Below are 14,733 nucleotides of genomic sequence, written 5' to 3' on the forward strand. Positions count from 1 at the left end.
GAAGATTCGATCTTACTTTCAAAGGTACATCATAACACTGCTCACCGACCAGCCGATTAAGACAGTTTTGCATCGAGCGGATGCTTCCGGAAGGATAGCGAAATGGGTAGTCGAGCTCACGAAATTCGACATCGACTATCGACCTCGGCCGGCGATAAAAGCCCAAATATTAACAGACTTCATAGTGGAGTGCACATTCCAGAAGAGGCCGAACTTGAACGAGGTGAAGCTGACAACCCAGGGCTTCCGTCGAACTCCCCTGAAGAAAGAATAGATCTCCCTGATGATTTTTGGGCCCTCTATGTGGACGGTTCCTCCAATATGTCAGGCGCAGGTGCGGGCCTGATCTTGGTCAATCCAGAAGAAATTATCGCGGAGTACGCGCTGTGCTTCGAATTTCCTGCGATAAATAACGGAGCAGAATATGAAGCTCTGATTGCAGGACTGAGGATCGCCAAAGAGTTAGAAGTAGATCGGCTCCAAGTCTACAGTGATTCCCAATTGGTGGTGGGACAAGTCAGCGAAAACTATGAAGCTCGGGAGGACAGTATGGCCATGTATCTCGAAAAGGTAAAAGAGATCATCCCTGCCTTCGGCAGCTTTGACATCAAACAGATTTCAAGAGCAGAAAATACCAGGGCCGACCTTCTCTCCAAGTTGGCTACATTGACTCCGGCTGAACTGCCCAAAGAAGTCTTCTTCGAAGTTCTGAAGTGCCCAAGTACGGAAGAACCGCAGCTTGTAATGGAGATCAGCCATGAACCCAGCTGGATTGACCCGCTGGTTGCATACCTCAAAGACGGGGTTCTTCCTCATGATGCAAAAGAAGCTCGAAAGCTTAGGAACCAGGCCTCCCGATACATCCTTTATGAAGATAAGCTGTACAAGAGGTTGTACTCTCTGCCCCTCCTGAAATATCTTCGGCCTTCTGAAGCCGATTTTGCCTTGTGGGAGGTACATGAAGAAGTCTGCGGAAGTCACCTGGGAGCCAGATCTTTATCCCACAAACTGCTCTGACAAGGTTATTACTGGCCTACAATGTACCACGACTCCATCGAATATGTCAGAAGGTGTGATCGGTGCCAGAGATATGCAAACATCCAAAGGCAACCCACCTCTGAACTTACACCCTTGAGTGCCCTATGGCCATTTACACAATGGGGGATGGATATCCTCGGATCTTTTCCCATGGCATCCGGGCAGCGGAAGTTTCTCCTAGTGGCAATTGACTATTTTACCAAGTGGGTCGAAGCTGAACCTTTGGTGAAAATCACAGAAGCTAAAGTGCAGGACTTTATCTGGAAGTCAATTGTCTGTAGGTTCGGCTTACCCAGAACTCTCATTACTGATAATGGCCGACAATTTGCTGGAGCAAGATTTGCTGAATTTTGTGAGGACTTAAACATCTCCCATAACTTCACGTCAGTAGCCCATCCACAGGCAAACGACGAAGCCGAGGTGACTAACAGGACCTTGTTGCAAGGAATCAAGGCGAGACTTGAAAAAGCAAAGGAAACTTGGGCAGATAAGCTTTATCATGTGTTATGAGCATACCGAACTACCCAAAGACTGCCCACGGAAGAGACCCTCTTTGCCTTAGCCTTCGGCACAGAAGCCGTGATCTCGATCGAACTCAAGCTTCTGTCGGCGCAAGTCGTGGCATTCGATGAGCAGTGCAACTCACAGGATCTCAAAGCTAACCTCGACTTGTTAAAAGAAAAGCGGAAGACAGCTCAAGTTCGGATGGCAGCCTACAGGCAGAAAGCAGTCCGCTACTACAACTCCCAGGTCAAGAGCAAAGCCTTCAGAGCGGGGGACTTAGTACTTCGGCGAACCGCTGTTTCATAACCTCAGAACCAAAGAAAACTTGCCCTGAACTGGGAAGGTCCGTATGTAGTCAAGGAGGTAGTCTGGCTCGGAACATATTATCTAAAAAAACTTGGAGGAGCAGACCTTCCGCGACCATGAAATTCGAAAAATCTACGAATGTATTATCGATAACTTTGCCTTAAATAAAAATTTTATATTCGCATATCTTTTCTTTTGGCCTGAGTTTATAACGACAGGGAGTAGCTCCTTCAGACAATCGAAATTGAGCGTGTCAGGAACAAGAGGAGAACCTTGTCCTGACACAAATGAAGGCTCGATTATTTAGAGACCGGATGGGGGGAGAGGCCCTCGCAACGGCCCTAATGCGCCCTCACAGTCATGTTAGGAACAGGAGGAGAACCTCATCCTAACATGAGCAAAGTCGAAGGCCCGATTATTTAGAGATCGGATGGGGGGAGAGGCCCTTGCAACGGCCCTTATGTGCCCCCACAGCCATGTTAGGAACAGAAGGAGAACCTCGTCCTAACATGAGCAAGGTCGAAGGCCCGGTTATTTAGAGACCGGATGGGGGAGAGACCCTTGCAACGGCCCTTATGCGCCTCCACAGTCATGATAGGAACAGGAGGAGAACCTCGTCCTAACATGAGCAAGGTCGAAGGTCCGATTATTTAGAGACTGGATGGAGGGAGATGCCCTCGCAACGGTCCTTATGCGCCCCCACAGTCATGTTAGGAACAGGAGGAGAACCTCATCCTAACATGAGCAAGGTCAAAGATCCGGTTATTCAGAGATCGGATGGAGGGAGAGGCCCTTGCAACGGCCCTTATGTGCCCCCGCAGCCCTGTTAGGAACAGGAGAAAAATCTCATCCTAACATGAGCTGAAATTGATCGTGTCGGGAATAGGAGGAGAACCTCGTCCTGACACAAATGAAGATCTGGTCGTTTGAGACCGGATGAGGAGAAAAGCCCCTCAGCAGCTCCTCTACACCCCTACAATCTCGCTAGGAGCAGAGGGAAAACCCTCGCCCAAACATAAAGAAAGGGGGAGGAAAAAAAAAGAAAAAGCGACGAGCTACACCAGAGATAAAAAAAAATGAACTACATCCAAGACTCAAGGGACCTCGTCTCAACGAGGAAGAAAACCCTTGTCAAAAATCTTCAGTCTCTAAGGGGGAGCCCAACAATGGCAGGAGAAAATAGACTTCCTCGAAGTAACGAGAAGTTCAGACCCCAAGCTCGAACATCGGGAGAGAGCGTCAAACTCGAATGGCCTCGAAAAGACCTTCGATCATGAACAAAAAGGATGAATCAACACGGCGATGATCAAAAATCTTCAAACAACGTCGACATCGAATAAGACAGAAGACAAAAGAAGCTCGGTAAACGACAATTTAATGCAAGAATGGATAAGGTAATAAAAAAATTCTTTTTCATTTCATTAGTAAAGTGCGCGTTACAAAGCCTTTGAAAGCAAAAAAAAAAAGAAACAATCAGAAAAGAAAAGAATACATAGAATAAAAGGTAAAAATACTCTAAGGAAGCTCGGCCTCTTCAGATTTCGGACTCTCGGTTTCAGCCATTGTCAGGGATTGCTTTAAGTTCTCAACTTCTTCTTCCAGTCCCCCTTAAAGGATTTTGCTTCTCCGGCGTCCAACACTTCCTCCATTTCCAGGGTTTTTTCCCCTCCTCTCTTCCTTCGCTCTCCATGGCGCCAAGGAATCCGAGGGCTTCGAGCCGAAATCCCGAGCTCATCTGCGAGATCGAAAAGTACTCACAGTGGAAGATGTACCACAAGCGCGGGCTCTGGGCGATCAAGGCGAAGCACGGTCGGGTCTATCTCTTCTACCCTTGCCTTCTTCGCTGATCTAGAAGTTGCGGCCCCTTTCTTCTTGTGGGCCTTGAGACCCTTGGCTAACATTCGAGCCGCGTCTGCGTCTATATCTGCAATGAAAGAAGATCGGCACAGCTTAGAAATAGAGCCACGAAAAAAGGAGAAAGTGAAAGTCGAAGCCCGGTGCGGAAAGCTTCTTGGTATAAACAGAAGCAGCCAGAGGGAGTGGCGCTAGCCCGGCCAGTTGGCTCGGGAAGCTCCAGCTCGTACTCCAGAGGAATCCCGTACTGAATCCTAATCAGTGAGAGTTCCTCCAGAGTCAGAGAGCTGGGGATGGTGTCTGGTACAAAGATCGGACGAGGTTCATTTACAGAACTAAGATTTTGGGGGGCTGGAACGGACGAACTCCTAGAACTGCTAGAGGAGGAAGTGTTGGAGGATATTTTGAATCAAGTGAAAATCCTAAAAAATCTCGAAAAATTTGAGAAAAATAGGAAACAGGGCGCTCGCAGAAAATCAAACAGGCAGAATGCAAAGGAGAAAAAATGAAAGAACAGTAAGAAAAAAAAGGGGGGTTCTGAAACTAACCTAGGCTGGTCCGAGAGATGCAGAGATGCAGAGATGGGGGTTGACTCGAAGAACGCCTAAGGCCGAGAGGGACGCTGGAGAAGAACGAAGCTCTCGGGAAGAAGGAGGGACCGAATAAAACCTCAGGCAAAATGAAACCCCTGAAGGAGGGGAGCGGGTTTAAATAGACGACAGGGTCCGGCGCAATAATGATTGCGGATCTCCTCTGGCCGATCTACAACCGCCGCATGTCCCACTCATCATGGCAGGCGGCTGAAGGCGGCTGACAACTGACAGAATCATTATTGCGCCGTACCTAGAGCAACGCTCCAGCGGGAATTTCAAAAAAAAATTTTCGGATTGCCTCGATTTGAAAAGACTCCAGCACCAGTGCGCCAAACGTCAAAATATCTGGAAACAATCGAGTATGAAAATCGAAGGAGGCAACTTCGGCTGTGAAAGTTTCTCTGTACTTTTTTCATTCGGAACCCGAACTTAGAAGTAGGGGGACTGGTGTTGGGTATAAAATAACCTCAGTCGAAGTTCGTAAGAGGCCAACCCTCCCAGGACTCTTCCGGCTTCCGACCTTGTACGATATTTTTTTGAACTCCCCCGGTCGTCTGAGCTTCCACAATACCATCCGGACTCCTCCAGTAGTCGACCTTTCATAGTGCCCTCCAGATTCCTCCAACGGACGAACTTCTATCGTGCCATCCGGACTTCTCCAATAATGAGCTCCTCCATCCATCTACTGGACTGCTCCAAATGCTCTCTGAGCTTCACTATCAGTCGATTTTCTACAGTGATCGACTATTCTCTGAATCTCTTCCAGACTTCTTTCAGCCACGATCGACTCTACTCCGAACTTCTATTGCAAGCGGACTTCATCCGAGCTCCTACAAGAGTCAGACTCTGTCCGAACTTCTACAATAGATGGATCCCAGATGAACTTCTACAATGGACGGGCTCCACCAGCCGGATCTCTACCCCAAACTTCTTTCGGACTTCGTCAATGATCGAGCTTCTCGATCTCTACCCCGAACTTCTTTCGGACTTCGTCAATGACCGAGCTTCTCCAGCAGTGGGACTTCTACAGTAACCAGACTCCATCCAAGCTTCTACGGTGGTCGACCACCTTCCAAATTTCATCCGAGCTTCTACAATAAGAAGTCTCCATCCGAGCTTCCACGGCAATCGATCTTCGTCCGAGCTTCTACAATAGGCGGCCCCCTTTCAGACTCTTACAAGAGCCGGACTCCGTTCGAACTTCTACAGCAGAATTGAATCTCAGACTCCTCCAACGTTCGACCTTCTACAGTGTCCTCAAGACTCCTCCAACAGACGAACCTCCACAGTGCCATCCGAACTCCGCTGTCGGTCGACCCTCTGTCGGATTCCTCATGAAATCGGACCTCTCCGACGGACAATCTTCAGACAAGCTTCTACATCAGGTAAATTCCAGACGGACTTCTCTAGCAATCGGACTCCTACCGGACTTCTCCAACAGAAAATTTTCGTCTGAGCTTCTACAGCAAATGATTTCCGCCTGCAGCATCAGTGCCTAAGGCACCCCACAACTGTGGACTCGTCAGCAACCTCGGAAACATTCGAATTTTTCTTAGATTGCTGAGACAGAGAGCCATTCCGCTCCACCAGACATCCCAGCCGAGCTTCAACCGTCCAGCCCGAACTCTCTGGCAAGTCGCGACAACGGACACCACTCCACTCTCTGTAACAGATTTCACATGGCCCCACCACTCTCTGGCAAGTCGCGACAATGGACACCACTCCACTCTCCATAACAAACTTCATGTGGCCCTGAATGGCCCACTGACGCCACTACTCTCCGTAACAAACTCCGTGTGGCCCCGAACGGCCCACTACCAGGCAGTTACAGATATCGCTATCAATCAGTTACACTCTTCCGTCTATAAAAGTGACCCCCACATACGTTCTTCTCTAAGCTCTAAACTCTATCTCGAAATTCTGCTAAAATCTCATTCGAGTGCTCCATTTCTGTTGAGGCAGAGTACTGATTTGAGCGTCGGAGGGTCTTGCCAGAGTACCCCCAACTCCGGTTTAGACTTCTCTTGCAGGTCCCGATGGTGGCCACGATCCCCTCGACTCCAGCTTCTCCGGCATCGGCGAAATTCTGCACCAACAGACATGTTCCTCTATCCAAGCCTTTTTTGCGATTAAACATTAAGTTATTATGAAAATCATCCTTTGCAACTCCAGCAGATACCAGCGTTTCTAGAAATTTGTTGATCTTAACTTCATGAAGTCTTAAAGATATCATTTTCAACCTCTGCCTAAGTTACCTATACATGTAGGCAACAGTTGTGTGCCAAGAAATAGGAGAATGCGTCTTGGTACAGATTACATTCAATTATATTGTATGATGTATGTTGATTATGATTTTATATACTCATAAGAAGTGGTGGCGATAATTGTGAAGGTAGGACGTACCAGAATGACTATAGTCCTGTTGCTTTACCCATTTTTGTATATTATTACGTTCTGGGGACTTTGTTGGTGTCTCAATATTGTTGATCTTTGAAGTTTGGTTTTTCACACTCTTTTAACTTGCATCAGGTTCGGGCGCTTGAGAAGAGGAAAAAAGCTAGGAAGTATGCAAAGAAAGTCAAGGCCAAGACAAGGAGGAAGATGCATGAAATGTCAAATCCTCTGGAGCCTGACGAGTTTGCAGATATGTGGAAGGAATGAAGTTCGCCTGCCTATGTTGTTAGAGTTTGTTACGGTCAATCCCCTCATCGCCTGGTCGTCGGGAACGAGCACCTGTAAAAAAAAGTCCACACTGATCGGAGGGGGCTTCGGCGGGGATCCTTCGATGGTCAAGTCAGAGAGGAGACTGGACAATAGTGAAAAGAAAATAAGGAGCTCAACGAGAGAGGGAAAGAGAGGGAGAGGGAGCAAGCCTGAGAGTTTTCGAAAAGGCCCCTAGCACTGTTGCCTTCCCCGATATATATAGTGGAGCGTGGTATGGCGCCGTCATTAATGGCGCGGACAATTGAAGAATTGTCAATTTACTGTAGACTGTCAGAGTCGCCGTAAATGTGTCAAATCACCGTGGGACTGTCAAATTACTAGGGTTAACAATGCCCTAGGCGGGATAATGCCCTTAGGCGGCAGTGCCGCATGCTGTTGTCAGGACTGACAGTCTCTGGCAGTACTACGGCGATTGGAGGAGCCGACCGACCCTAGGTCGGCGGCCAGCTGAGGGGCGTCGGGTGAAAATTTGGGCCCCTCCGACAGTCAGTCGGGCACGTCGCAGGAGTCGGACATCGGACTCCATAGTGCAGTCGGTTGGGAGAGCGAAAAAGGTCCGCCCGACCGACGTATCCTCGGTCGATCGATAGCCGTCGGTCGGTCGGTAGCCATCGGTCGGTCGGTAGCCGTCGGTCGGTCGGCCCGACGATGAGTCGGCATGAGTGGGGTCGGTCGGTATTCTCCAACAGTTGCCCCCCTCCACTCCTGAGTCGGACGGCGCGCTGACCAATGTCTTTGTTCGGGCAGCGGCGTCGGGCGAAAAGGAGTGGATTACCAGCGTGTCAAGTTCCGACTGTCCCGTGGGCTGATGTGACGACCGTACTGTGGGGGGACATGATGACAGGCACCTCATGAATGCCGAGAAATCCACTGGTGTTAGACGTCCTGTCGGTGTCAGGCATCCTGTCGGTGTCAGACGTTCGGTCGGTGTCAGACGTCCCGTCCCGTCGGTGCCAGACGTCTCGTCCCATCGGGAAGGAGAACCGTCATTCCCGCCGCCCCTTCGGGGATGCAAAATGTCACGGCCTCTGTGCCACGTGGCGTGTGGCCATTGAGACGGGTCCGTTGGAGCGGATGGAGGTGACGTGGCCTGATCTGAGGATGGGTGCGTCGAACCGTCGGATGGCCCAGACGATGCCATGTGGCGCGATCCAGGAGTTCCTCGTTGGTCGTGCCTTCATCTCGACCGTCGGGGGTTACTATATATACGGGGTCGTCCATATTCAGGTTTTTACCCCCCTCACTTTGCTGTCGAGACTCTGCTCGCGTAGTCCCCTATTCCAGGTACTCCACTTTCTTTCTTCTTGGGAGTTCTCTCTTCTCCTTCTAAGGGCCATCACCATTTTCACCGTCTTCTCCTTGGCCTCCTCGCAGTCTGCTCCTTTTTTTTTTCTCTGTCTTTTGTCTTACTCCATGGCTAGAACATCCCCACGAAGAGGTCGGTCGGGAGAGCCGACTGACGACCCTCGGTCGACCCCGGAGGTGGAGGTCTCTTCACTTTCGGTGCCGAACGTCGATCGGCTCCGGGAGCAATATTGCATCCCGGGGCAGTTTCGGCTGTTCGCCCCTGGTGCCGACGGTCGGGTTAATAGCCCGTCCGAGGGCCAGATGGCCTTCTACGTTGAGGACCTTCGGGCCGGCCTTCGCTTTCCGGTCCCGGAGTTCGTCCGAAACGTGCTTGACTATTACGGGCTGTGCCCGGCGTAATTCGCATCGAACTCAGTTCGGCTAATAGTCAGTTTTGCTCTTTTATGTCGGCTTTTGCCGACTGACCCTCGGATCTCCCTCTTTCGAGCCTTCTTTGTCCTCCGACCCCACCCTAAAGCTCGAGGGTGGTGGTACTTCAATCCTCGGAAGGGGCTTTCTTTCATTACTGATCTTCCGTCGTCTATTCACGGATGGAAGAACCAGTTCTTTTTTGCGTCTTCTTCCACTCCTTGGGGGTTCCCTGCCCGTTGGGAGAATCCCCGAACCGAACCGAACGAGAACAGTCGGGTGGAAGCCGAAGATCGGGAAGACTTCTACCGGCTGAAAGACCTCTCGGTGCCGAAGCAGAGGGAGCTCATCACTGAGCAGGCCCTATACGACGCCGGCCTCAGTCCGGTCCCTCGCTTAGGTCGATTTTTTATTTTTCTTTCCTTTTTCTTTTCGTCTTTTCTTTATGGTGCTGATCGTCTGTCGTCGTTTGCAGATATGCCGCCGAGGTCGAGACTGACGGCAGCCGATGTACGCCAGTACGCCGTTCGGAAAAGGCCGGCGCAAGGGGCCGGGCCGTCGCAGCCTCCCAAGAGGCCCCACGTAGCCCCGCCGAGCGAACTGACTGGGTCGGGGGCGGAGCCAGTCATCGCACTGTCGGCACCGACAGTGCTCGTCGAAGTCCCGTCCGAGGGACCGTCGGGCGAGGGCGCAGCCTCGCCCGAAAGGAGGGCGGCCGATGAGTCGGTCGATGGCACACCGACTGCTCAGCCGGCAGAGGAGGATCGAGAGGAGGCGCACGAGCCCGAGCGACCCATGCCCGCTGCCGCCGCACCGTCGGTCGAGACTCGGTCGGGCTCAAGTTTGCCGTCCATCTCCGACGTCAGGGCCTGGGCGTCCGGCCGAGGGAAGGCCCCTATGGCGTCGGGCGATGAAGGACGGTCGGCCGACGGTGGAGGATCGACCGACTTCCCACTCCCCGAAGGTGCATCGGGCTTGGCCAACCATGACTTGGCCAGGAGGCTGTGCCAGGCGCTCCTCCTTCCCACCGACATCGAGGCGATGAAGAACCAGCGTGTCTCCGACATGCTGTCTTCGTTCTACCCGATGATGATCCGGGTAAGTTTCTCTCTCCTTCGTTTTCAACGTAGTTTCCATAAGCTCGGTTCTTTAACGGTCAGCTTTGTTTTGTGCAGCTGGTCTACAACATATCCGAGCTAGAGGCTGGATATTGAAAGTTCGGCGACATGCGCGCGGCTTGGAGAGACAAGGTCGCGGCCGTTGAAGCCGACAAGGTCGTCCTGGTCGACCAGCTGCAACAGTCGGTCGAACGGGAGGGCCGACTTGAGGGGGAGGTCTCCCGACTCACGGAGGAGGTCTCCCGACTCAAGGGCGCCTTGGCGACATCGGAGTCGGAGCTGCAGTCGACCCGGGATGATGTGAAGAAGAAGTCCCAGACCGTCCATCGGCTTCGGCACGAGCGGGACAGCTTCGCCAAGGAGCTGGAGGCCGATCGCGAGCAGCTCCGAGTAAGCCTCGAAAATCTCACTAAGGCCGAGGAAGGTCTATCCGTTGCCCAGGCCGATGCAGACATCGCGAGGGCAGAAGCGGAGTCGGCGAAGGAGGCCATGAGTCGGGCCGTCGAAGACTTCCGTGACTCGGAGGAGTACCGAGAAGAGCTCCTGGAGAGCGGCTTCCTTTCATACCGGGTCGAGTACGAGGATGCTCGGGAAGCCATTCGAAGTCTGTACCTGGAGCTTGATCTCAGCAGCATTGTTCTGCCAGAGTCGGAGGCCCCAGCTGCGGAGGAGACGGCCGACCCAGCATCGGAAGGCCTCACCACCAGGGCGAAAGCCGAAGAAGACGCAGAGCGAGCTACTGAAGATCAGGCGACCCCGACTGCTGAAACCAGAGAGGGTTCGCCGACCGTCCCCTGTCGTTATCCAGTGGAGGAGGCTGACTCTGAGGACTAGTCGGTCTTTTGTTTTTGTTTTTCCTGTACTTTCGCTTGTCATACTTGACCTGATCTTCAATGAAATCAAAGTCAAAGTTTTTTGGACTTGAACTTTTTTCCTCCTGCATGTCTTTCTTTTTTCATGTGTTGTGGAATGCATTTGAACACGTAAGTCGCTAACCCATATAGATCAGTTAGGACGTTCGGTAATTCTTGCCGCCACGAAGGTAGAACAAGTTCCGACCTTGGATCGGCCTTTCGATGGTCAAGGGCCTAAGTCGGGCATCCTTCGCCCGGCTGTGAGTCGGGCGTCCTTCACCCGGCTGTGAGTCGGGCGTGTTCGTTGCGTCGAAAGCCGATCGATCGTCGGATAAGACCTGGCAGTCGGGTCTCTTTCAACGCATTCAGTCAGATGTCGTCTGATGCATTTAGTCGGAGAAACGATGATAAGTCAGATCCCGATACCCTTGTATCGGGTACTTACACTGCGCCGCATGATATACGGTGGTAAGCCGAATATCTCCCGGCCGGCTATAGCTCGGTCGGTGAGTCATGAACGCGACAGTGGTCGCTTCGTATGATAGACGGTGGTAAGCCGAATATCCTTCGACCGGTCGTAGCTCGGTCGGTGAGTCGCGACGGCGGTCGCGCAGGCGTTAAGCCTTTCTTTGGTCGGGGCTCAGTCGGCAAGTTAGCCGATCATTTGGCTCGAAAGTTCAACCGTAGAAGGAGTGTTAACTCCCGTTGCAGTGGGCGGTTCGGCCCTTGTGAGCGTCCGATACACCGTCGACGATCGAGCCGACAGTCCCATGCAGACATTAAGTCCGAGTTGGGGCATCGGGATTCGTCCTTCTTGGCGAGCGCCGATCATCAGTCGAAGAGTTAAGACTCCGAAATTTGAAATCGGATTTGTATTCCGAATGAACAGGTACAAAGTTCATTGGTGATACAACTTCAGGTTGTCAGCATTTCAGGTCTGGAGAATGGGTTTCCCTTCCAGAGTTTTCAGTCGGTAAGCCCTTGGCCCGTAGGTGTCCACTATCATGTAGGGTCCTTCCCAGTTCGGAGCTAGCTTCCCTTGGTCTAGGGGCTTCGAGACTTCTGCCTTTCTTAGGACTAAGTCCCCAGGCCTGAAGAGCTTTGGCCTGACCTTGGCGTTGTAGTATCGGGCTACCCTCTGTCGGTATGAAGCCATGTGAAGTTGTGCCTCGTTCCATAGTTCGGGGAGGAGGTCTAGGTCGGCTCTCCGACGATCAGAGTTGTTCGGCTCTTGATACTGCTCGATCCTGATTGATGGCAGCCCAATCTTGAGCGGTATCATCGCCTCCATCCCATAGGCCAAACTGAAAGGCGACTCCCCGGTCAGAACGCGGGGGGTCGTTCGGTAAGCCCACAGGACGGAGTTCAACTCGTCGACCCAGAGGCCCTTGGCTTCATTCAGTCGAGTTTTAAACCCGTGTAGTATGGTCCGGTTGGTCACCTCGACTTCGCCATTGGACTGTGGGTGCCCGATTGAAGTCAATCAGTGCGTGATGTGAAACCTCGCGCAGAAGTCTCTGAAGTCCTGGTTGTCGAATTATCGTCCATTGTCGGTGATAATGGTATGCGGCAATCTGAACCTAAAGATGATGGACTTCTGAACGAAGTCCTCCATCTTGCGCTCGATAATCTGCGCCAGGGGTTCGACCTCCACCTACTTGATGAAGTAGTCGATAGCAACGACTATGAACTTTCTTTAGCCCGAGGCCGGAGGGAAGGGACCGAGAATGTCGACCCCCCACTGAGTAAAGGGCCATGGGGCGACGATAGGAGTGATTTGGCCGGCTGGTCGGTGTTATACGTTGGCGTACTTCTGGCATGGTTCGCACTTTTGGACCAACTCAGCCGCGTCCTTCCTCATGGTGGGCCAGTAGTATCCCTGCCGCAGGACCTTGTAGGCTAAGGATTTGCCCCCCAAGTGACTCCCGCAGATTTCTTTGTGCACTTCTCTGAGTGCGTAATCTGCGTCGGTCGATCCCAAGCATCTGAGCAAGGGAAGGGAGAATGACTTTTTGTAGAGTCGGTCATCCATGATCACATATTGGAAGGTCGACCATCGGAGCCGCCTGGCCTCCGCAGGATCTTCAGGGCTGATCCCGTCGGTTAGGTATCGAACAATCGGATCCATCTAGCTTGGTTCGGCCGTCAGTTGTAGCACCTCCTCGACCTTGTCGATACTCGGCTGCTCGAGGTTCTCCATGAACGTCCGACCCAAAGAGTCGAAAGCCGAGGTCGCCAGTCTGGAGAGTACGTCGGCCCGGGCGTTCTCCGATCTAGGGATATGGGAGATTTCAAAATATCTGAGGTGCGCCATGAGATCCTTCACTTTTTGAAGATATTTTGCCATAGCTGGATCTTGCGCCTCGAATTCGCCTTTGACCTGCCCCACGATCAGCTGAAAATCGGAGAATGTCCTGAGACTGTCGATCCCGAGTTCCTTTGCCATCCTCAAACCGGCGAGGAGCGCTTCATACTCGGCTTGGTTATTGGAGGCTTTGAAGTCGAATCGGAGGGCGTACTCGGTGACTACCCCATTCGAGTTGGTAAGCAGGAACCCAGTCCCGCTCCCTTGAGCGTTTGAGGCTCCGTCGAAGTGCAGTACCCAGGTAGAGATCGGGTCAGGCTTGGAGGCCGCATCTCGCTCGGGGTCCACGTCTTTCGACCCTCGATCGGCCGTCGGACATTCTGTGATGAAGTCGGCCAGGACCTGAGCCTTTAAGGCAGGTCGCGGTCGGTACTGTATGTCCCTCGGTGAGCTTCATCGCCCACTTTGCCAGTCGTCCCGACGTGTCGGGTCGGCGCAATATTGCCCTCAGGGGCTGGTTGGTGAGAACCACAATGGCATGCGCCTGGAAGTATGGGCGGAGTCGCTGTGCGGAGACGGTCAGGGCGAAAATCATCTTTTCTGTCTCGGAATATCGAGCCTCAGCGTCGCGGAGTACTTTGCTGGTATAGTAGATAGGTTGATGGGTCCGACTCTCATTTTCTCTGACGAGCACCGAACTGACCGCCTCGACGGAGGTGGCCAAATAGAGATACAATGTCTCCCCGACCTCCGGCTTCACAAGCAACGGCGGGGAAGCCAAGTACCTCTTCAGATCCTCGAAGGCCCGTTGGTACTCATCCGACCAAGAGAAGCCCTTCGCCTGCCTCAGAGTTTTGAAGAACGGGAGGCACCTTTCAGCCGATCGAGAGATGAACCGGCTGAGAGCGACGATTTTTTCATTCAACTGCTGGACTTCCTTCTTGATGTTCGGGTGGCGCACGTCGATGATGGCCTTGATTTTCTCAGGGTTGGCCTCGATTCTCCATTGCGAGATGAGGAACCCGAGGAACTTTTCCGAGGTTACTCTGAAGGTGCACTTAGTCGGGTTCAGCTTCATCCGGTGTCGTCGTAGAGTGCGGAAGGTTTCTTCGAGATCCCGGACATGATCCAAAATCTGCACACTTTTCACCAGCATGTCGTCGACATATACTTCCATGTTGCGCCTGATCTGATCTTTAAAGACCTTGTTGACAAGTCGTTGGTAGGTGGCGTCGGCATTCTTCAACCCGAAGGGCATTACTCGGTAGCAGTAGAGGCCCTTGGGGGTCATGAAGGCAGTGTGCTCCTCATCTTCGGGCGCCATCCGGATCTGATTGTACCCGACGACGGCGTCCATGAAGCTGGTCGATCTTTGGAAGTGGAAAGCTGTCCTTCGGACAGGTCCGATTCAAGTCGGTATAGTCGATACAAATCCTCCACTTTCTATTGGCTTTCTTTACCATGACAACATTGACGAGCCAATCGGGATATGTAGTTTCTCTGATTGTCCACTTCTTCGTCGATGGCCTTCTGTCTTTCAGGAGCAAAAGACCTTTTCTTCTGCCTCACCGGCCTCATCGTCGGGTCGATGTTGAATCGGTGCGTTATCATTTCCGGGGGGATGCCCGGCATATCCGCTGCCGACCAAGCAAATATGTCGGTGTTGGCCTTCAGCAGCTCCACCAACCATTGTCGTTCTGGGTCGGGTAGTTGAGACCCGA

Source organism: Elaeis guineensis, chromosome 8 (genome assembly GCF_000442705.2).
Source record: "Elaeis guineensis isolate ETL-2024a chromosome 8, EG11, whole genome shotgun sequence".
NCBI classification, from domain to species: domain Eukaryota; kingdom Viridiplantae; phylum Streptophyta; class Magnoliopsida; order Arecales; family Arecaceae; genus Elaeis; species Elaeis guineensis.